Here is a 23124-nt window from a genome sequence, read left to right on the forward strand (position 1 = left end):
AAGATGAATCACACTTAGTCTCTAACCCCTGGGAATTCATTCTGGTTAGAGAAATTGTCAACAAACCATTATGATCCTGTGGGATATTTTTACAGTATGAAATGAGATAATGTGTGTGAAAAACTTTGTAAGCTTTACACATTTAAGATTTTTTTCTCCAGTGCATAGCATGATGCCGGACATATTTTAATTGCTCTTTATACCCTTGAATGAACTGGTGAAGGGCCAAGAGTTATGAGAGGATAATACTAGAGTGGAGACGGATTCGTTCTGCCTGATGGACAGGGGGGATGTGGAGGCTTCTAAGAATATCACTTTTGAACCGGTCTTGGAAATATAGTTGTTTATTTTAAGAATCGAGAAAAGAGATTCTGGGGGGACAGCTGTGAGTCATTAAAGTGCCTGGATTAAGATGAACCACATATCTACAGGCTTATACAGTTTACAAGACGCTTTTGTTTACCGTATCTCTTTTGAGCCTTATGATAGGTGCATGAGGTGAGTTCAAACAACCAAGAGAAGCCTTGACCAGAACCTGGGTTCTAGGGTGTAAGAGACAGCATCTGGCCAGTTTATTCTCTACAGTTTCACGAATGTTATGATTGCTAATATTATTGTATTTCAATTTGTGAAAGCATGGTTTTCTGAGTTACAAGTATATGAAAGACAAATATATACATGTAATGAAATGTATAGTTTTGTTTTTTGTTTTTTTCTTTCTTTTTTTTTTCTTTTTGAGAGAGAGTCTCGCTCGGTCCCAGGCTGAGTGCAGTGGTGGGATCTTGGCACACTGCAATCTCTGCCTCTGAGGTTCAAATTATTTTCCTGCCTCAGCCTCTCAAGGAGCTGGGATTACAGGTGTGCACCACCATGCCTGCCTACGTTTTGTATTTTTAGTAGGGGGGGGTTCACCATGTTGGCCAGGCTGGCTTCGAACTCCTGACCTCCTGATCTGCCCACCTCGACTTCCCAAAGTGATGGGATTTTAGACGTGAGCCACCGCGCCCAGTCATAGTTTTCTTTTTATTTCTGTAAAGCAGGTTAGCTTGTATTGATACATGAGGAGGTTTTTTTCAGAGGTTTCAGAAACAAGCTAGAAAATGCTTCCATAATATTTCATAGATTCTTTATGATTCAAGGAGTTTTTCAGGATTTTCAGTCCATTTAAAGCATTTCTCTAACGAACACTAAGTAGAAACTATGAGCTCTACATTCTCTTGTAAGCTTTCTTTTTCTGTTATAGTTGAGCAACTTTGTTGACATTTTTGTTTTTATTTTTATTTTTTATTTTTTTTTGAGATGGTGTCTCCCTCTGTCACCCAGGCTGGAGTGCAGTGGTGCCATCTCAGCTTACTGCAAGCTCCGCCTCCCGGGTTCATGCCATTCTCCTGCCTCAGCCTCCCGAGTAGCTGGGACTACAGGCACCTGCCACCACGGCCAGCTAGTTATTTTTGTAGTTTTAGTAGAGACGGGGTTTCACCGTGTTAGCCAGGATGGTCTTGATGACCTGACCTCGTGATCCACCTGCCTCGACATCCGAAAGTGCTGGGATTACAGGTGTGACCCATGTCTGGCCCAGTTGTAGCTCTTATGTTTAGATCTTCGATCCATTTTGAGTCAATTTTTGTGTGTGGTGTAAGAGAAGTGTCCACCTACATTCTTTTGCATGTAGATAATCCAGTTTTCCCAGCATCATTTGTTGAAAAGACTCTTTCCCACTGAATGATCCTGACACTTTTTTGAAAATCACTTCACCATGTAAGCGAGAGTTTATTTCTGAACTCTGTTCTCTTTCAGTGCTCTGTGTTTCTGCCAATACAACACTGTTTTTTATTTTATTTATTTATTTTTTTGAGGTGGAGTTTCACTCTTGTTGCTCAGGTTGGAGTGTAGTGGCCTGATTTTGGCTCACTGTAACCTCTGCCTCCTGGGTTCAAGTGATTCTCCTTCCTCAGCCTCCCAAGTAGCTGAGATTACAGGCATGCGCCACCACGCCCAGCTAATTTGGTATTTTTGGTAAGAGACAGGGTTTCTCCATGTTGGTCAGGCTGGTCTTGAACTCCCGACCTCAGGTTCCTGGTGCTTCCTATTGCACCATCTTCCCAGAATCCTCTCCCTTCCTGTTGTGCTTTTGTAGCGACGCCTGCTTTCCTCCTGCTGCCAGACTTAGTCATAACCACTAATGTATTCTTCATTTTGGTAATTTTGTTATCTCAAGGATATCATATAAATGGGGTGATAGAACTTGTAATTTTCCAGAGGCCAGGTGTGTGGCTAACGCCTGTAATCCCAGCATATTGGGAGGCTGAGGCAGGTGGGTCACTTGAGGTCAGGAGTTCGAAACCAGCCTGGCCAACATGGTGAAACCCTGTCTCTACTGAAAATCCAAAAATTAGCCAGCTGTGGTGGCGCTCACCTGAAATCCCAGCTGCTTGGGAGGCTGAGACATGAGAACTGCTTGAATCCAGGAGGCAGAGGTTGCAGTGAGCTGAGATTGTGCCTCTGCACTCCACCCTGGGTGACAGAATGAGACTCGGTCTAAAAACAAAACAAAGCAACATGTAACTTTCTGGGATTGAGTTTTTTACACTAGGTTTAATTCCTCAGCGATTCCTCCAGGTTGTTGCTTAATGTTTGTTACAGTTATACTGCATTTTGTTTAATTACTTATTTGCTGAAAGATAATCTCAGTTATTTCCACTTGTAGGTTATTATAAATAAAACTGTCATAAACATTACACAGGTTTTCATGTGAACATAAGTCTTCATTTAGTAATTTTGATAGGTGAGTAGTGATCTCATTGTGTGTATTATTATTACTATTATCATTTTTGAGACAGGGTTTTGTTCTGTTACCTAGGCTTTGAAAGGCAGTGTTGTGATCATGGCTCATTGCCACCTTAACCCTCTGAGTAGCTGGGACTATGGTTGTGTGCCACCACACCCAGCCAGTGTTTTTTAAAATACGTTTTTGAGGAGATGGGGTCTTGCTATGTTGCTCAGGCCGGTTTTGAACTTCTGAGCTCAAGCCATGCTCCAGACTGGTCTCCTAAAGTGCTGGGATTACAGGCCTCTACACATGCCTCATTGTGTTTTTAATATGTATTTACTTAGTGGCTAATGGTATTGACCATCTTTTCAGGTGCTTATTTGGTATCTTTTTTTAAAAAGAAAATATGGAACACTTTAAGAATTTGCATGTCATCACTGTGCAGGGAGCATGCTAATCTTCTCTGTATTGATTCAATTTTGGTATATGTGCTGCTGAGACAAGCAAACTAGTACCTTTATATATCCTCTGTTCATCACTTTTGGCTATTTTCTTTTTCTCTTTTTGATACAGAGTCTCCCCATCTCTACTAAAAAAACAAAAATTAGCCGGGCATGGTGACACATGCCCGTAGTCTCAGCTACTTGGGAGGCTGAGGCGGGAGAATTGCTTGAACCCAGGAAGCAGAGGGTGCAGTGAGTTGAGATCGCACCACTGTACTCCAGCCTGAGCGACAGAGTGCGACTGTCTGAAAAAAAAAAAAGTATTCCACTCTCGGTGGATGCAATGTTCTGTTAATATCCATGGATCCAGTTAGTTCATGGGGTTGAATTAAATATTCTTGCTGTGAATATATGTGTAGTTTTAACAGTTGTCACAGGGAAATACGGAAGTCTCTATAGTGGATTTATGCATTTCTCCATTCTGTTCCCTCAGGTTTTCTTTCACATATTTTGTAGTCTTGTTTTTTGGTGCATACACATTTAGGAATGTTATGTCCTCTTGGTGGATTGACCCTTCTCTCAATAAATAATTTGCTACTTAGTCTCTAGTATTTTTTCTTTGCTCTGAAGTATACTGTTTCTGATATTGTCATCCAGCATTTCTTTACTTAATGTTTGCATCATATACATTTTTAATTTTTTCTTTGCTTTCAACCTGCTTAGATTGTTATATTCGAAGTAAATTTCTTGTACACAAAATAGTGTTAGGTTATGTTTTATTTCTTTTTCTTTTTCTTTTTTTTTGAGATGGAATCTTGCACTGTCACCTGGGCTGGAGTGCAATGGCATCATCTTGGTTCACTGCAACCTCTGCCTCCCGGGTTGAAGTGATTCTCCTGCCTCAGCCTCCTGCGTAGCTGGGATTACAGGCGCCTGCCACCATGCCTGGTTATATTTTTATATTTTTAGTAGAGATGGGGTTTCACTATGTTGACCAAGGTGGTCTCGAACACTTGACCTCATGATCTGCCTTCCTCAGCCTCCCAAAGTGCTGGGATTACAGGTGTGAGCCACCGTGCCTGGCCTTTTTTTTTTTTTTTTTTGAGACGTGGTGTTGCTCTGTCACCCAGGCTGGATTGCAGTGGCACAATCGTGGTTTACTGCAGCGTGGACCTCCTGGGCTCAAACAGTTCCCCCACCTCAGCCTCCCAAGTAATTGGGAGGACACATGTGCACCATCACACCTGGCTAATTTTTTTATTATTTGTAGGGACGAGGTCTTGTTATGTTGCCCAGCCTGGTCTCGAACTCCTGGGCTCAAGAGACCCTCCTGTCATGGCCTCCCAAAGTGCTGGCATTACAGGCGTGAGCCACCATGCTTGGCTTTAGGTTAGTTTTTAAAATCCAGTTTATCAATCTTTGTCTTTTTTTTTTGAGACGGAGTGTTGCTCTGTCACTCAGGGTGGAGTGCAGTGGTATGATCTTGGCTCACTACAACCTCCACCTAGTGGGTTCAAATGATTCTCCTGCCTCAGCCTCCAGAATAGCTATTACAAGTGCCTATCACCATGCCTGGCTAAATTTTTTTTTTGTATTTTTAGTAGAGACAGATTTGCACCATGTTGGCGAGGCTGGTCTTGAACACTGAACCTCAGATGATCTGCTCTCCTCGGCCTCCCAAAGTGCTGGGATTACAGTCGTGAGCCACTGCACCTGGCCAGTTTTTGTCTTTTATTTGCTGTATTTAGGTATTTGGGTCATTTACATAGTTACAGATATTGTCAGAGTCCCTTTTTTTTTTTTTGAGCAAAGTCTTACTCTTGCCTAGGCTGGAGGGTAGTGGCTCAATCTTGGCCTACTGCAACCTCTGCCTCCCGGGTTCAAGCAGTTCTTGTGCCTCAGTCTCCCAAGTAGCTGGGATTACAGGCATGTGCCACCACGCCCAGCTAATTTTTATATTTTTAGCAGAGATGGGGTTTCACCATGTTGGCCAGGCTGGTCTTGAATTCCCGGCCTTAGATGATTCACCCACCATGGCCTCCCAAAGTGCTAGAATTACAGGCCTCAGCCACCATGCCTCGTTTAAGTTTTTGTTTTTTGATTATTCTTTTTCCTGCTTTCTTTTGGGTTACTTGAACATTTTTGGAATTCCATTTTTCTTGTTGTATTTTTTTTTCTACCCCAATTCGCTATGCCAAAACCATTTTTCTTTATTGTGTTTTATATCTGTTTATTTTAGCTCGTTGATATTGTTTGGATATTTGTTCCACTGAAATTGTTTTCCTTCTTTTTTTGAGACAAAGTTTTACTCTTGTTGTCCAGGCTGAAGTGCAATGGCGCGATCTCGGCTCACTGCAACCTCCGCCTCCCAGGTTCAAGCGATTCTCCTGCCTCAACCTCCTAAGTAGCTGGGATTACAGGCATGTGCCACCACACCGGCTAATTGTAGTACAGACTGAGTTTGTCCATGTTGGTCAAGCTGTTCCCAAACTCCTGACCTGGGGTAATTCACCCACCTCGGCCTCCCAAAGTGATGGGATTACACAGGCCTGAGCCACCGTGTCCGGCCGAAACTTTTTTTTGGAGAGGCCAAGATGGGTCAGGGTTTGAAGCCAGCCTGGCCAACATGGCAAAACCCCATCTCTACTAAAAACACAAAAATTAGCCAGACATGATGGCGGCACCTGTAATCCCTGCTACTCAGGAGGCTGAGACAGGAGAATGGCTTGAACTTGGGAGATGAGCTGAGATAATGCCAGTGCACTCCAGCTTGGGCAGTGAGCGAGACTCCATCTCAAAAAACAAAAAACAGCCATGAATGAACGAAAAAAGTTTTTTTTCAGTTAATTCTGATGTATCTGTGAGATATTAGAAATAAGATATATCAATGTTTGCATTTGTTTATTGCCTTTTTCCATTCAGTTTGAAATCTTCCAAATTCTTGGTATCTTTTTGTTATCACAAATAACTTTTGATTGAAACCTGCGCATTTTTGTGTTGCCATGAGACTCTGCTGCTTAAACAACTGTTTTAACTAGTGTTCTCTTACACTGATCTAACAGCAGCCAGTGTTGGTGCCACCTAGTTAAGCCAGGTTGGGGATGAAGTTCAGGTTCTCTACCTTGTCTATGTTGACATTTGAGGTAAACTCTCTTTCTGTTCCCCCCCTTTTTTTTTTTGAGACGGAGTCTCGCTGTGTCACCCAGGCTGGAGTGCAGTGGCACGATCTCGGCTCACTGCAAGCTCCACCTCCTGGGTTCACGCCATTCTCCTGCCTCAGCCGCTGGCATAGCTGGGACTACAGGCACCCGCCGCCATGCCCAGCTAATTTTTTGTATTTTTCGTAGAGATGGGGTTTCACCGTGTTAGCCAGGATGGTCTCGATCTCCTGACCTCGTGATCCGCCCGCCTCGACCTCCCAAAGTGCTGGGATTAAAGTCATGAGCCACCGCGCCCGGCCTCCCTTTTAGTTCTTTGCAGAGTTGGAAGTTGTGGCTCCCCACCTGCCTGATCTCCGTGGTGGATGTGGCCTCATTTGTTACTGTTGTAGGTGAAAGTTCTGACTCTCTCCTAGGTCTTTTCTGCTACCGCTCCAGTGGGAACAGGGAGGGATGCCTTATTACTGGCAGATGGTGGTGGAAGGCCAGGCTTCCCCACGTTTCTCCACTGACACGGTGGGGAGTGGATGCTCATTAACTAGCATTTGGAATGAAAGTTCCAGTGCCCTGCTTAATGTGTTCTGACACCACCTGGTGGGAATCTAGGGTTGTTTTCATGACAGTCTCATGAGGGTGGATATCTAGGTTCCCCATGCGATCATTGCTGGTATGGGTGGGGCTAGGTTTTCTGTTGTGTTATGGTGGATTAGAGCAGTTCTTCAAAAGTTTTCTTTCTGGTGAACATATCACTTTACTGGTAATTTGGTCCGGAGAGAGAAGGCCTTTGTTGGGGCTTCTTTTTTTTTTTTTTGGAGACAGTCTCTGTCAATCACCCAGACTGGAGTGCAGCCGGGCGATCTCTCCTCACTGCAACCTCCGCCTCCCGAGTTCAAGCGGTTCTCGTGCCTCAGCCTCCGGAGTAGCTGGGATTATAGGCGCCGGCCAAGACGCCTGGCTAACTTTTATTTTTAGTGGAGACGGGATTTTGCCATGTTGGCCAGGCTGGTCTCCAACTCCTGACCTCAGGTGCACCCGCCTCGGCCTCCCGAAGTGCTGGGATTATAGGCGTGAACCACCGCACGCGGCCCTGTTGGGGGTTGTTTTGGTCTGTGCCCATCGGTGTTCCTGATGTACTCACTTCTTCCATTCCAGGAGTAGGATACATTAGTCAAGAAGAATGCCCAGGGGATTTACTGCTATACTGTGCCTTGTGTCTTGTGATCCTGAACTAATTTGCCTTCTCTCCACCTTTCAGAGAATATTCGTTTCATTTATAATATTCACTTTTTAAATTTGTACTTAGTGGGAGGAATAGGGAAAAGTATGTCCATTCCATCCTCCCGGAAGTGTAAGTCTAACCTTTGATTTCATTGAGTGTGCCCTACTTTTCTGTTTCTGTTTCATTGACTTCTGCTCTTTCTTTCTTTTGCTCTTCTAGTTTCTTAAGGAAAAGATGAAGTCACTGATTTGTTTCGTTTCTAATATAGTCATGTAATTGTATAAATTTCTCTTTCAATTACTGCTTTAACTGTCTTCAAAATACTTGATATTCTTGTCTTTTTTTTTTACCTGTTGGTTATTTTATTTAATTAATTAATTAATTAATTTTATGTTTTGAGACAGATTCTTGCTCTGTCGCTCAGGCTGGAGTGCAGCCGTGGGATCTTGGCTCACTGCAATCGCCACCTCCCGGGTTCAAGCAATTCTCTGCCTAAGCCTCCTGAGTAGCTACGGTTACAGGTGCCTGCTACCAAGCCCAGCTAACTGTTGTATTTTTAGTAGAGATGGGGTTTCCCCATCTTGGCCACCCTGGTCTTGAACTCCTGACCTTGTGATCCACCTGCCTCGACCTCCCAAAGTGCTGGAATTACAGGCGTGAACCACCACTCCCGGTCCCCACTGGTTATTTTAAAAGTATGTTTTGATTCCAAATAATGGGATTGTCTATTGATTTTTTTTTCTGTCACTGATTTCTAAATTAATAACACAGTGGTAAGAAAAAAAACTCGTGATAAGACCTGAAACCTTTTAAATTTACCATGGGTTGTTTTTCTGGTTTGAATATAGTATATCTTGGTAAGTGTTCCAAATGCACTTGAACAGAATTTGTATTCTGGTAGTTTGTGCAGAGTATTCTATAGTTACATCAGTTTGGTTAATGGTGTTATTCAAGCTTCTGTATCCTTACTGATTCTCTGTCTACTGGTCCTATTATTATCATTCCTTTTCTTTGAACATAATGTCGCTCTGTCACCTAGGCTGGAGTGCAGTGACATGCACAATCATAGCTCACTGAGCCTCCACCCCCTGGGCTCAAGTGATCCTCCCACCTCAGCCTCCCCAGTAGCTGGGTCTACAGGCATATGCTACCACACCCAGCAAAATTTTTTTTTTTAAGATGGAATCTCGCTCTGTCGCCCAGGCTAGAGGGCAATGGCGCGATCTCTGCTCACTGCAACCTCCGCCTCCTGGGTTCAAGCGATTCTCCTATCTCAGCCTCCTGAGTAGCTAGGATTACTGTTGTGCGCCACCACACCCAGCTAATTTTTGTATTTTTAGTAGAGATGGGGTTTCACCATGTTGGCCATGCTGGACTCAAATTCCTGACCTCAGGTGATCCGCCTGCCTCAGGCTCCCAAAGTGCTGGGATTAGAGGCGTGAGCCAACACGCCTGGCCCACCCACTTAGTTTTTTAAAATCTTTTTGTAGAGACAGGTCTCCCTGTGTTGCTCAGGTGGGTCTTGAACTCCTGTGCTCAAGCAATCCTGTCTCGGGCTCCCAAAGTTCAGGGATAACAGGTGTGATTCGCCACGCCTGACCTGGTTCTATCACATAGAGAGGTTTGCTGAAATTTTAAAATGTAATTGTAGATTCTTTATTTCTTCTTACAGTTCTTCCATTTTTGCTTTATTTATTTTGAAGCTCTGTTATTAATAGGTAAATAAATGTTTAGGATTTGTGTGTGTTCTTGACGAATTAAACCCTTAATGTATATAAAATTATGCTCTTTTTTCCTGATAAAATTTTTATTTTTGTCTACTTTACATGATAGTATTTAACGATTTCAACTTTCTCTTGATTTTGTAGTGTGTAATAAGATCTTTTTCTTTGGCTGCATTAGAATTTTAATTTCTGATTTTAGTCCTTTTGGTCATGGTTTACCTTATTTTTTGGAGATGGGCTTTTACTCTATCGCCTGGGCTGGAGTGCAGTGTCACAATCATGGCTCACTATGGCCTCAACCTCCTCCTGCCTTAGCTGGAAGGACCACAGGTGTGTGCCACTACCCGTGGCTAATTTTTATGTGTGTGGATTTTTTGTTTGTTTGTTTGTTTGTTTCTGAGACGGAGTTTCCCTCTTGTTGCCCAGGCTGGAGTGCAGTGGCACAATCTCGGTTCACCACAATCTCCATCTCCCTGGTTCAAGCAATTCTCCTGCCTCAGTTTACCAAGTAGCTGGGATTACAGGCATGCACCACCATGCCCATCTAATTTTGTATTTTTGGTAGAGACAGGGTTTGTCCATGTTGGTCAGGCTGGTCTTGAACTCCTGACCTCAGGTAATCTGCTGGCCTTGGCCTCCCAAAGTGCTGGGATTACAGGTGTGAGCCACAGGGCCAGGCCATTTTTCGTGTGTGTGCGTTTTTTTGTTTGTTTTTTTGTTGATTTGTTTTAAGAGACGGTGTTCTGCAATGTTGCCCACACTGGTCTCAAACTCCTGGCCTGAAGAGATTTTCCCACCTCGGCCTCCCAAAGTGCTGGGATTACAGGCGTGAGCCACTGCACTCAGCCACTTTTCTTCATGTTTCTAGTGACTGATAGTTGATTAATAGAGTGCTGTGTTATATATGCTTATAATTTCCATCAAACGTGAAAGTTTTTGGCCATGATTTTGAAAGATTTTTTTTTTTCTATATTATCTCCTGTTTTGTGGCTCTGGTTACAAGTATGTTTGGCCTCTTGAAGTTATTTCAATTATCACGTATTACATTTTTTAGTGTTTTTTTTTCTGTGTTTCATTTAGGTTAGTAAGTTTGGTTTCACGTGTTGTAAATTTCAAAGTGTATTTTTCATCTTAGGCTTTGTAATTTTTCATCTTTAGAAGTTCAAATTTTAAAAATATTTCATATTTTTACTTAATATGTTTGTTTCTTCTAGCCTTCTGATCACATGAAATATCATAATTGTTTTAAAGGACTTGTATACTAATTCTATTTTCTGTTTCATTTCAAAATTGGTTTGTTTTTTGTTTCATTGTGGGGTGTAATTTCCTGCTTTTATGTAAGTCTTATAAATTTTGACTGACTTTTTAACCAGTGGGAATTTTACCTTGTTTTCTCGTTTCTCTAGTTTTGTTTGCCTTTTAAAAATATTTGTGGACTTTGTTCTGTGGTGTTATTCAGTTGCTTGAAAACAGCTTCTTTCTGTTGGGTCTTTTATGTTTTCTTTGATTGGACCAGGGCTGTGTTTAGGGTTAAGTTTTTCCTCCTTCTGAAGCCTTTTCTTTCCTAGTACCCCGATGTCATATCTCCAATGTGATATAAATTACATCACATCACTTCCTTTTGGATTTTGGGTACGGGTAGCATTCACATCCTTATGTCAGTTCTGGATGCTATTACCTCTAATTCTTTTGGTGATTTCTCACCTTGCCCTTGGATAGCTCCTTACATGGCAAGTGCTGATTTGTCATTTAACCAAAAGTTCTAGGGTGAGCCTTTGTAGGTCTCTTCATTTCTCTCTGTCTCTCCAGCTGTCTACTCAGTGCTGGTCTCCCTTGTGAGCTCTAGGCACCTTGGCCTCCTTGGACTTGCAGCTCCATTTCCTCAACTTGGGGAGACCACATGCTCTGCCTGGGTTCCTCCTTCCTGTTCCACGACCTGGAAACTCTCTCAAGGCAGTAAGCTGGGCACGCGTGCAGCCCGTTTGTTTTTTGTCTTCTAGGGATCGCTGTCTTTTGTTACTTGTCCAATATCTTCAGTGTTGTTGTTTCATTCATTTTATTAGATTTTTATTATTTCACGCAAGGAGGCTAAATCTGGTCCCCTTATTCACGCCGTCTTGACCAGAAGTGGTAATCATGGTGGTTTCAATTTACATTTTCATGAGAACTGGTGATATTGAGCACGTTTTAGCTTGTGTGTTGACGATTTGTGTGCTCTCATTGGTGATGAGTTTGTTCATTTAGTGTTCTCTGTTTTCTTTTTTTCATCTGTTTGAGTTGCAGAAGGTGTTTATATGTCCTAAATACTCATCCTTTGTTAGATAAATGTTTTGTAAATACTTTCCCCAAGTCTATGTGGTTTACCTATTTATTTTAACTGTACCTTTTGATGAGCAGAAATCATCTATATCTGATAAATTTAATTTATCAGTGTTTTCTTTTGTAGTTACTGCTTGCTGTGAGCTAAGACACTTTTGCCTAACCTCGAAGTCTTGAAGGTAGTTTCCTTGATTTCCTCTAAAGGTTTTGTTTTTGCTAATTTATATTAGGTCTGTGATGCATCTGCAGCTATTTTTGTAGGTTTGAGTTTTTTGCATATGGCTGTCCAGTTGTTTTTCACCATTTGTTGAAAAAAGTCTCCTTTTCTCACTGGGTTGCTTTGGGAACATCCTGTGGCTGCATAAGTGGGATCTCTTTCAGAAATCTTCCTTCTGCTCCAAAAATCTGTTTGTCTAGCTCAGTTAGAGTATTCTGATTATTTTGTAACTTTATATTGTCTTGAAGTCAAAATTGCAAGTCTTAAACCTTTTTCTTCTTTTTTGAAGTTCTGCATATTCTACGTCCTTCACATTTCCATATCAATTTTAATAATCTCTTTTCTCTCTTCTCCAAAAAAGGCTGATGGGATCATGATTGTAATTGTCTTGAATCTGCTGATCAGTTTGAGGAGAACTGACATCTTAACCATTGAGTCTTAATCATTAGTATAGTTTATCTCTCCATGTATTAAGTCTTTTTGTTATGCCTGACCAGTCGTTTGCTGCTTTTAGCCTTTGGTCTGTTTGTAAAATTACTTATTTTTTTTTCCTTTTGTTGAGACGGAGTCTCACTCTGTCGCCTAAGTGGAGTGCAGTGGCACAGTCTTGGCTCACTCCATCTCCTGGGTTCAAACAATTCTCCTGCCTCAGCCTCCCAAGCAGCTGGGATTACAGGCATGTACCACTAAGCCCAGCTAATTTTTATAATTTTAGTAGAGATGGGATTTCGCCATGTTGGCCAGGCTGGTCAACTCCTGACCTCAAATGATCTGCCTGCTTCAGCCTCCCAAAGTGCTGGGATTATAGGCATGAGTCACCACGCCTGGCCTAAAATTATTTTTATTTTTAAGTATTTTGTCCTTTTTTGATGCTATTTGTATTTTAAAATATTAAATACATTTTTCAGCAATTATAAAGTATTATAACATTTTCTAATTTTTTGTTGGAAATTGAATTTTTGTATATTGACCTGTTTCTTACAACCTTACTTAAGTCCTATTAATTCTACTAGCTTTTTAGGTAGATTTCTTAGATTTTCTAATAGATGATTGTCATAAAACATGGTTTTCTCTCTTTTTTCCCGTTGTAATTCCTTTTCTTCTCTTCCCTTACAGAATGGACTTAATCTTGTTTTCATTCTTCGAGGAGAGTATTCAGTGTTACACCATTAGTTATAAGTCAGCTGTAGGGGTTTTATTGATGAACTTTATCAGATTGTTTTCAAATATAGGTTTTATTACTATTTAGATATGACAAGGCCAACAGAAGCCCATGTGACTCCCATTGAAAAGATAGTTACAGTCACAGACTCCAAGAGGAATAATCATGCCATGCCATGGAGAATACACAGTTGAGTAAGGTCTAGCCCTCGCTTCCTGAGGGTTTATGTCATGAATGCATATTGAGTTTTCTCAAAAGCTTTTTCTGTATCTATTGAGATAATGCTATATATTTAAAGACATTAATGTAAATTTCATTGTTTTATTTTCAAATGTTATACTAAATGCCATTTGGTGTCATGGTATATTATTATTATTATTATTATTTTTGGAGATGGGTACAGTGGTGCAATCTCTGCTCACTATAACCTCTGCCTCTTGGGTTCAAGTGATTCTCCTGCGTCAGCCTCCCAAGTAGCTGGGATTACAGGAACGTGCCACCATGCTCAGTTAGTTTTTTTTTTTGGAGACAGAGTTTCACCATATTGGCCAGGCAGGTCTCCTGACCTCAAATGATCCTCCCTCCTTGGCCTCCGAAAGTGCTGGGATTACTTTTGTAATCTGTGTGGGCCACCGCAACTGTCCTATTCTTCTTATATATTGTTGGATTTAAATTGCTAATAGTAAATACGTCCAGCGAATTTTTTGTATTTTTAGTAGAGATGGGGTTTTACCATGTTGCCTAGGCTGTTCTTGAACTCCTAACCTCAAGTGATCCACCCGCCTCAGCCTCCCAAAGTGCTGGGATTACAAGTGAGAGCCACTGCAGCTGGCCAGACTTTTATAAAAGTTTTATGGTTATAAATGGTTATATAAAATATCTTTGTACATATATTTTCATGTCTTGAAGATAAAGTATATAAATGATATAAAGGACACAAAGGTAATTTATAAATGCTATATCTTACATTATTTGCTTTGGCTCTCATCTAGTGAAGTAATTATATTGAATTTTTTTCTCGATTCTTATTGCTTAATTGCTGTCCAAAAGAATAGGATTATGGTGTCATAGAAATTATACAAAAATGAATATTGAGGTTTTTTTTTTTTTTTTGACAGAGTCTCTTTGTCGCCCAGTCTGGAGTGCAGTGGCGTGATCTCGCCTTACTGCAGCCTCTGCCTCCTAGGTTCAAGTGATTCTCCTGCCTCAGCTTCCGAGTAGCTGGGACTACAGGCATGCACCACCATACCCAGCTAATTTTTGTATTTTTTGTATAGATGGGGTTTCACCATGTTGGCCAGGATGGTCTCGATCTCTTGACCTTGTGATCCACCTGCCTTGGCCTCCCAAAGTGCTGGGATTACAGGTATGAGCCACTGTGCCCAGCCTAAGTTTTGCATTTTTAGTAGTGATGGGGTTTTGCCATGTTCACCAGTCTTCTTTTGAACTTCTGACCTTATATCATCCGCCTGCCTTGGCCTCCCAGAATGCTGGAATTACAGGCATGGGCCATCGAATCTGGCCTGTTTTTGAAAATTAAAATTTTTCTTTCTTTTTTTTCTTTGTTATAGCAGCAGTGGGATGTTTGTGGTTTTGTTCCTTTCATACCTTCATCATGTAGTTTTTGAGTTATTGTGCCTGGAGACTGTGCCTGATGTTAGGGATAGCTACAGCCATAAAATGGAGCTTATAATCTAGCAGAGGAGTTAGCTTAATTGCATAAATAGTTAGTTGTAATTGTAATATATCCCAAGAAGGAAAGCATAGGTAAATCATTATATGGCACCTGACCTCATCTGGAGATTCAGAGACATTGTCTTTGATGGAGTGACTTTAAGCAAGGACCAGAGGGATACATAGAAGTTATCCAGCTGCAAAAGAGGGTACACTGAATAATAATATTCCATTTAGAGTAAAAGCAACCCTTTAAAAGCCTTTGAAGTGGGAATGAGCTCTGGAGAATTTATAGAATTGAAAGAAGAAAAAGCCAGTGTTGCCCATAAAGTGAAATGTTGGAAGGAGGGAAGGTTGTGGAGGTAAGAAAGGGTTATATGATATAGGGAAACTATTGAAGTGGTTTTTTTTTGTTTTGTTTTGTTTTTTATTTTTGAGACAGAGTCTTGCTCTGTCGCCAGGCTGGAGCGCAGTGGTGCAATCTCGACTCAGTACAACCTCCTTCTCCTGGGTTCACGCCATCCTCCTGCCACAGCCTCCCGAGTAGCTGGGACTACAGGTGTGCACCACCACACCCAGATGATTTTTGTATTTTTGGTAGAGATGGGTTTTCACCATGTTGGCCATGATGGTCTCGATCTCTTGACCTCATGATCTGCCTGCCTCAGCCTCCCAAGTAGCTGGGATTACAGGTGTGAGCCACCACACCCGGCTGCTAGTCATTAATTTTATATCTTTTTTTCTGATGTGGTTAGGGAACATAATCTGTATGATATCCATTATTTTCATTTTATTGTGTCCTGCTTTGTGGCTCAGTATGTGGTCTTTCATGGGGAATGCACCAAGTTTACCTGATAAGAATGTTTATAGTGGTTTTAACATTGCTCAGATGATGATGATGATGATGATGATGATGATGATGATTATTATTTGGTCTGGTTTTGTCAATCACAAAGAGGAGTGTGAAAATATCTTACCTTGTTTGGGGCACTGAGTATTCCGAGTGTTTATGCCTTATGCTCATTTTTGCTTCATCTATTTTGAAGCCTTGTTTTTAGGTGCATACATTTATAATTATTATGACTTCTTCATTGTCTGACTTACTGTGAAATGCCCCTCCCTCTCTTTACTGTTTAGCCACTCACCATCTTTTTTTGTTGTTGTTTGTTTGTTTGTTTTGAGATGAGGTTTTACTCTATCACCCAGACTGGAGTGCAGTGGCGTGATCTCGCCTTACTGCAGCCTCTGCCTCCTAGGTTCAAGTGATTCTCCTGCCTCAGCTTCCGAGTAGCTGGGACTACAGGCATGCACCACCATACCCAGCTAATTTTTGTATTTTTTGTATAGATGGGGTTTCACCATGTTGGCCAGGATGGTCTCGATCTCTTGACCTTGTGATCCACCTGCCTTGGCCTCCCAAAGTGCTGGGATTACAGGTATGAGCCACTGTGCCCAGCCTAAGTTTTGCATTTTTAGTAGTGATGGGGTTTTGCCATGTTCACCAGTCTTCTTTTGAACTTCTGACCTTATATCATCCGCCTGCCTTGGCCTCCCAGAATGCTGGAATTACAGGCATGGGCCATCGAATCTGGCCTGTTTTTGAAAATTAAAATTTTTCTTTCTTTTTTTTCTTTGTTATAGCAGCAGTGGGATGTTTGTGGTTTTGTTCCTTTCATACCTTCATCATGTAGTTTTTGAGTTATTGTGCCTGGAGACTGTGCCTGATGTTAGGGATAGCTACAGCCATAAAATGGAGCTTATAATCTAGCAGAGGAGTTAGCTTAATTGCATAAATAGTTAGTTGTAATTGTAATATATCCCAAGAAGGAAAGCATAGGTAAATCATTATATGGCACCTGACCTCATCTGGAGATTCAGAGACATTGTCTTTGATGGAGTGACTTTAAGCAAGGACCAGAGGGATACATAGAAGTTATCCAGCTGCAAAAGAGGGTACACTGAATAATAATATTCCATTTAGAGTAAAAGCAACCCTTTAAAAGCCTTTGAAGTGGGAATGAGCTCTGGAGAATTTATAGAATTGAAAGAAGAAAAAGCCAGTGTTGCCCATAAAGTGAAATGTTGGAAGGAGGGAAGGTTGTGGAGGTAAGAAAGGGTTATATGATATAGGGAAACTATTGAAGTGGTTTTTTTTTGTTTTGTTTTGTTTTTTATTTTTGAGACAGAGTCTTGCTCTGTCGCCAGGCTGGAGCGCAGTGGTGCAATCTCGACTCAGTACAACCTCCTTCTCCTGGGTTCACGCCATCCTCCTGCCACAGCCTCCCGAGTAGCTGGGACTACAGGTGTGCACCACCACACCCAGATGATTTTTGTATTTTTGGTAGAGATGGGTTTTCACCATGTTGGCCATGATGGTCTCGATCTCTTGACCTCATGATCTGCCTGCCTCAGCCTCCCAAAGTGCTGGGACTACAGGTTTGAGCCACGGTGCCTGGCCTATTGAAATGTTTTTAAGTGGGCAGTGGTATATTTGGATTTGCATTTCTGAAGTTCGTTTTGTTGTGAAAAGTTCATTCTGCAGATTGGTGATAGTTGGTTAAGAGTGAATATTAAGAGACTACAGTCATTTTCCATTATCTGCGGTTTTTCTTTCCTTGATTTTAGTTCTCCACGGTCAACCTCTCTGAAAATAGGTGAGTAGAGTACAGTGAGGTAGAATCATGTGTTGTGTCATGCAGGAGGGAGGTATTTTCTTAGAAATACCTCATTAGGTGATTTTGTCATTGCACAATCATCTTAGAATGTTCTTAAACAAAGCTATATTGTATAGCCTACTACATACCTAGGCTACATGGTATATAGCCTATTGCTCCTATGCTGCAATCTTGCACATTTCATTACTGAATCCTGTAAGCAACTTAACATAATGGTAAGTATTTGTGTTTTTAAACATAGAAAAGGTACAGCTAAAATAATGGTATGAAAGGAAAAAAATGCACTTGTATAGGACTTAACATGAATGAAGCTTGCAGGACTAGAAGTTGCTCTGGGTGAGTCAGTTAGTAAGTGGTGAGTGAATGTGAAAGCCTGGGACATTATTGTACATTACTGATAGGGTTTGGCTGTGTATCCCCACCCAAATCTCATCTGGAATTGTAATCCCAATGTGTTGAAGGAGGGAGGTGACTGGATAATAGGGGCAGTTTCCCCCATCCTGTTCTCGTGAGAGTGAGTGAATTCTCTTGAGATCTGATAGTTTTGAAAGTGGCAGTGTTTTCCTACGTACAGATTCTCTTTCTCTTGCTTGCTGCCATGTAAGACGTGCTTGCTTCCCCTCCCACCGTGATTGAAAGTTTCCTGAGGTCTTCTCAGCCATGTGGAACTGTGAGTCAATTAAACCTCTTATCTTTATAAATTGCCCAGTCTCGGGTAGTTCTTTATAGCAGTGAGAGAATGGACTGCTACAACTACCGTAGACTTCATAAACATTGTGCACTTAATGTACACTACATGTAGTTTAAAAATTGTTCTGTCACGTTACTATGGCTATTATATCACTACGTCACTAGGCAATAGGAATTGTTCAGTTCCATTTAATCTCATGGGACCACTATTGTGTGTCTGGTTGTTGTTATGCAGACTGTATTTTGAGAGAGACCACATTCACATAACTTTTTCATAGTAAATTGTTATAATTTTTTTTTAATTTTAAAAGTTTTTTGAGGTGGAGTCTCTCTCTGTCACCCAGACTGGAGTACAGTGGCACGATCTTAGCTCATTGCAACCTCCCAGGTTCAATTGATTTTTTGTGCCTTAGCCTTCTGCTTAGGTGGGACTGTAGGTGTGCACCACCACACTCAGCTAATTTTTTTGTCTTTTTAGTAGAAATGGGGTTTCACCATGTTGGCCAGGCTGGTCTCGAACTCCTGACCTGAGGTGATCTGCCCCCCCCCGTCCCTTGGCCTCCCAAAGTCCTGGGATTATAGGCGTGAGCCACTACACCTGGCCTGTTCTATTTTATTATTGTTGTTAATCTGTTACTGTGCCTAATTTGTAAATTAAACTTTTTTATAGGTATGTATGTATAGCAAAAAACAGAATCAAGTGCTCAGTACCATTTGTCATTTCAGACATCCACTGGGGTTCTTAGAATGTTTCTCCCATGGATAACTGGGTGACTACTGCATTTAGGAGGTGACTGAAGTGGTCCTGATGAAAGGCGATGCTGGCTTTAAGTAAGGTAATAGTGGAGATGGAGAGAGATAGGCAGATCTCACCAGTATTGAGGAAGAGGAAGGGCACAATATAGTTATGGATTAAAAGTGAGGTTAGGGCTGGGCGCGGTGGCTCACGCCTGTAATCCCAGCACTTTGGGAGGCCGAGGCGGGCGGATCACGAGGTCAGGAGATCGAGACCATCCTGGCTAACACAATGAAAATCGTCTCTACTAAAAATGCAAAAAATTAGCCGGGTATGGTGGCGGGTGCCTGTAGTCCAGGCTACTCGGGAGGCTGAGGCAGGAGAATGGCATGAACCTGGGAGGCGGAGCTTGCAGTGAGCCAAGATCGCGCCACTGTACTCCAGCCTGGGCGATAGAGCGAGACTCCGTCTCAAAAAAAAGAAAATAAAGTGAGGTTAGGGAGTAAGGTTTGAAGTGGTCAAAGATTATGTATACTAGGTGTGTTGCATGAGCAATGGGTCATTGAAAATATCATTACCAATATATGGAAAGAGCAGGAAGAGCAGGTTTTGTCATAAATTGTGGAGCGTTTCAAGTGTCTATGTAGGCTGAGTGCAGTGGCTCACGCTTGTAATCCTAGCACTTTAGGAGGCTGAGGTCGGTGGATCACTTGAGGCCAGGAGTTTGAGACCAACCTGGGCAACATGACGAAACCCCATCTCTACTAAAAATAGAAAAAGTTAGATGGAAGTGGTGGCACACACCTGTAATCCCAGCTCCTTGGGAGGCTGAGGCAGGAGAATTGCTTGAGCCCTGGAGGTGGAGGTTGCAGTGAGCCAAGATCAAGCCACTGCACTCCAGCCTGGGCAACAGAGCGAGACTCTGTCTCAAAATAAAATAAAATAAAGTGTTTATGTAGCATATAGAGTTTTATACCTGAACCTGGGGACAGATACAAATAGATAAAATTTGGGATTCTCTGTTATATTTTTATAATTTAGTTGGTAATGGAAATTTGGACAATGAATAAGATTGCCTAGTGTTTCATATGAAATAAGATGACATCTTAGGCCAGAGACTTGAGGAACTTCACCATTTAAAGGTTTGATAGGGTGATCAGAAAGGTGCTGCCAAAGAGGTAATAGGAAAATCAGGAGAGTGAAATACTGAAAGGCAAGAAATATAGCGGTATTAGTCTGTTTTGTGTTGCTATAAAGGAATACCTGGAACTGGGTAGATTATTAATATAAAGAAAAGAGATTTATTTGGTTCACAGTTCTGTCGGCTGTACAAGCATACCACCAACACCTTTGGGCTGAGGAAACTTTTACTCATGGGGGAGTGGGAATGGGGACCAGGAGTGTCACATGGTGAGAGAAAGGAGCAAGATGGCAGGCTCTTTTACCAATCAGACCTCAAGTGAACTAACACCAGCAAGAAACTCACTCATTACCACAAGGAAAACACCAAGACATTCATGAGGGATCTGCCCCCATTACCCAAACACCTTTTGCTAGGCTCTACCTTCAAAATTGGGAGTATATTTTTACACGAGATTTGGAGGCACAAATATCCAAACTTTATCAATACGCTCTGTAATTTCTTTTTCTTTTTCTTTTTTTTTTTTTGAGACGGAGTTTAGCTCTTGTTGCCCAGACTGGAGTGCAGTGGCGCGATCTCGGCTCACTGCAACCTCTGCCTTCCAGTTTCAAGTGATTCTCCTGCCTCAGCCTCCCAAGAAGCTGGGACTACAGGCATGTGCCACCACGCCCAGCTAATTTTTTGTATTTTTAGTAGAGATGGGGTTTCACCATGTTGGCCAGGATGGTCTTGATCTGTTGACCTCGTGATCTGCTTGCCTCGATCTCCCAAAGTACTGGAATTACAGGCATGAGCCACCGCACCTTGCCAATAGACTCTATTTTTTTAAAAATTATTTTTTGCAGAGATGAGGTCTCACTTTGTTGCTTAGGCTGGTCTTGAACTCCTGATCTGAAGTGGTCCTTCCGTTTTCGCCTCCGAAAGTGCTGTGATTATATGTGTGAGGCACTGCACCCAGCCTCAGTAGGCTTTTATGGCTTATGCCTTCTGTCCTTTTAAAACTATTTCAACTTAATTTTCTACTCTAATTGTTTGTTGTAGTTTATATACGTATGTAAGTGTATATATATTTATATGTAGAGTGTGTATAGTGTGTGTATATATATAGTATCTGTGTGTATATGTGTGTATACATATATAATGTGTGTGTATATATATAATGTGTGTGTGTATGTGTGTGTGTGTATATATACACATTTTTTGTTTTTTCGAGATAGGGTCCACTCTGTTACCCAGGCTGGAGTGCAGTGGTGCAATCATGGCTCACTGCAGCCTTGACCTTCTGGGCTCAATTGATCTGCCCGCCTCAGCCTGCTGAGCAGCTGGGACTACAGGTGCACCACCACCACATCCAATTAATTTTTTTTTTTTTTTTTGTAGAGATGGATTTTGCCATGTTGCCCAGGCTGGTCTCGAACCCCTGGGCTCAAGAGATCTGCCTACCTCAGCTTCCCAAAGTGTTGGGATTACAGATATGATCCGCTGTGCCTGGCCTATATTACTATGTCGTATGCTGCAGAACCTCTTTTGGAAACAAACTGGGGTATAAATAATACTCAAGTGCGACTTTCAGGAACTTATTCTTCATAGTAAGACAATGCCATTGAAACTTACTGATCCACAATAAATTTTGAGTACCATTGTGTTTGAACAATAATAGCTGATTAGCCTAATTCCTTTCAGAGGGGAAATCAGCATGCATGAGATCATTTCTTGCCACTTAAATTAAAATTCTAAATTCGTGAGCTTGGCTCTTTAGGAGAAACCACACCTACTTGACTGCAGTCATCCTAGCTGGCCATAAGACAGGAAGTAAAGGGCCTGGCACAGTGGCTCACGCCTGTAATCCCAGCACTCTGGGAGGCTGAGGCGGGCAGATCACAAGGTCAGGAGAACGAGACCATCCTGGCTAACATGGTGAAACCCCGTCTCTACTAAAAATACAAAAAACGTAGCCGGGCGTGGTGGTGGGCACCTCTAGTCCCAGCTACTCGGGAGGCTGAGGCAGGAGAATAGCATGAATCCGGGAGGCGGAGCTTGCAGTAAGCTGAGATCGCCCCACTGTGCTCCAGCCTGGGCAACAGAGCGAGACTCCATCTCAAAAAAAAAAAAAAAAAGACAGGAAGTAAACAGGTAACAGGCAGATGTTAAAAGCCTTGCTCCATTCTTGTGTTGAGAGGACCTTTTTGCTTTTTCCTCCCTCTCCCCAGGTAAATAATCCCAGCATCCTTGTGTTTTCATTAAAGATTTTAAAAATTGTGGCAGGAGTTTTTTGTTTTGTTTTGTTTCTTTTAGATGGAGTTTCGATCTTGTTGCCCAGACTGGAGTGTAATGGCACGATCTTGGTTCACCGCAACCTCTGCCTCCCGGGTCCAAGCAATTCTCCTGCCTCAGTCTCCCCAGTAGCTGGGATTACAGGCATGCGCGGCCACTCCTGGCTAATTTTTTATTTTTAGTAGGGAGGGGGTTTCTCCATGTTGGTCAGGCTGGTCTCAAACTCCTGACCTCAGGTAATCCACCCGCCTCGGCCTCCCAAAGTTCTGGGATTACAGGAATGAGCCACCAAGCCTGGCCCGTGGCAGGAGTTTAAAAGTTAAAATGTACTTTATTTGTTTATTTTATTTACTTTTTTTTGAGATGGAGTCTCACTCTGTTGCCCAATCTCAACTCACTGCAAGCTCCGCCTCCCAGGTTGTCGCTGTTCTCCCGCCTCAGCCTCCCCAGTAGCTGGGACTACAGTCGCCCGCCACCATGCCCGGCTAATTTTTTGTATTTTTTTAGTAGAGACGGGGTTTCACCATGTTAGCCAGGATGGTCTCAGTCTCCCGACCTCGTGATCCGCCTGCCTCGGCCTCCCAAAGTGCTGGGATTACAGGCGTGAGCCACTGCGCCCTGCCTATAATGTACTTTAAAAAAATTGCTTGTCCTCTGAAGAAGATCACATGTGGTCGGGAACAACTGTTTGTGAAGAAAGTTCTGAAGTATTCTTGGGGGGAGCTAGTACAAATGCTGCTCTCCCATTTTCAGGAGTTTTGAAGTTGTAGGGAAGATACTATGTTTTTGATCATCTGAAATCTTTCTTCATTACCTGTTTCTTTTTTTTTTTTAATAGAGATATGAACTGTGTCCCCATCAGGATGGAGCTTAAAAAAGAATAGATAATGGGGGTAAGTGCAGAGATTTCTTGAAAAAATTT

General features: G+C 42.0%; 1 protein-coding gene and 1 non-coding gene across 4 annotated transcripts in view; one reads left to right on the plus strand and one right to left on the minus strand.

Annotated features, from left to right (window-relative positions):
* The window catches only part of LOC117067497 (schlafen family member 12-like), a 139989-nt gene that overhangs the window by 43564 nt on the left and 73301 nt on the right, over nucleotides 1-23124 (plus strand). The window lies entirely within an intron of this gene.
* On the minus strand, nucleotides 3171-3277 carry LOC117068171. Its single transcript, XR_004431020.1, has one exon. It is a non-coding gene; the product is annotated as a U6 spliceosomal RNA (small nuclear RNA).

Source organism: Trachypithecus francoisi, unplaced genomic scaffold, assembly GCF_009764315.1.
Source record: "Trachypithecus francoisi isolate TF-2019V2 unplaced genomic scaffold, Tfra_2.0 Lachesis_group20, whole genome shotgun sequence".
NCBI classification, from domain to species: domain Eukaryota; kingdom Metazoa; phylum Chordata; class Mammalia; order Primates; family Cercopithecidae; genus Trachypithecus; species Trachypithecus francoisi.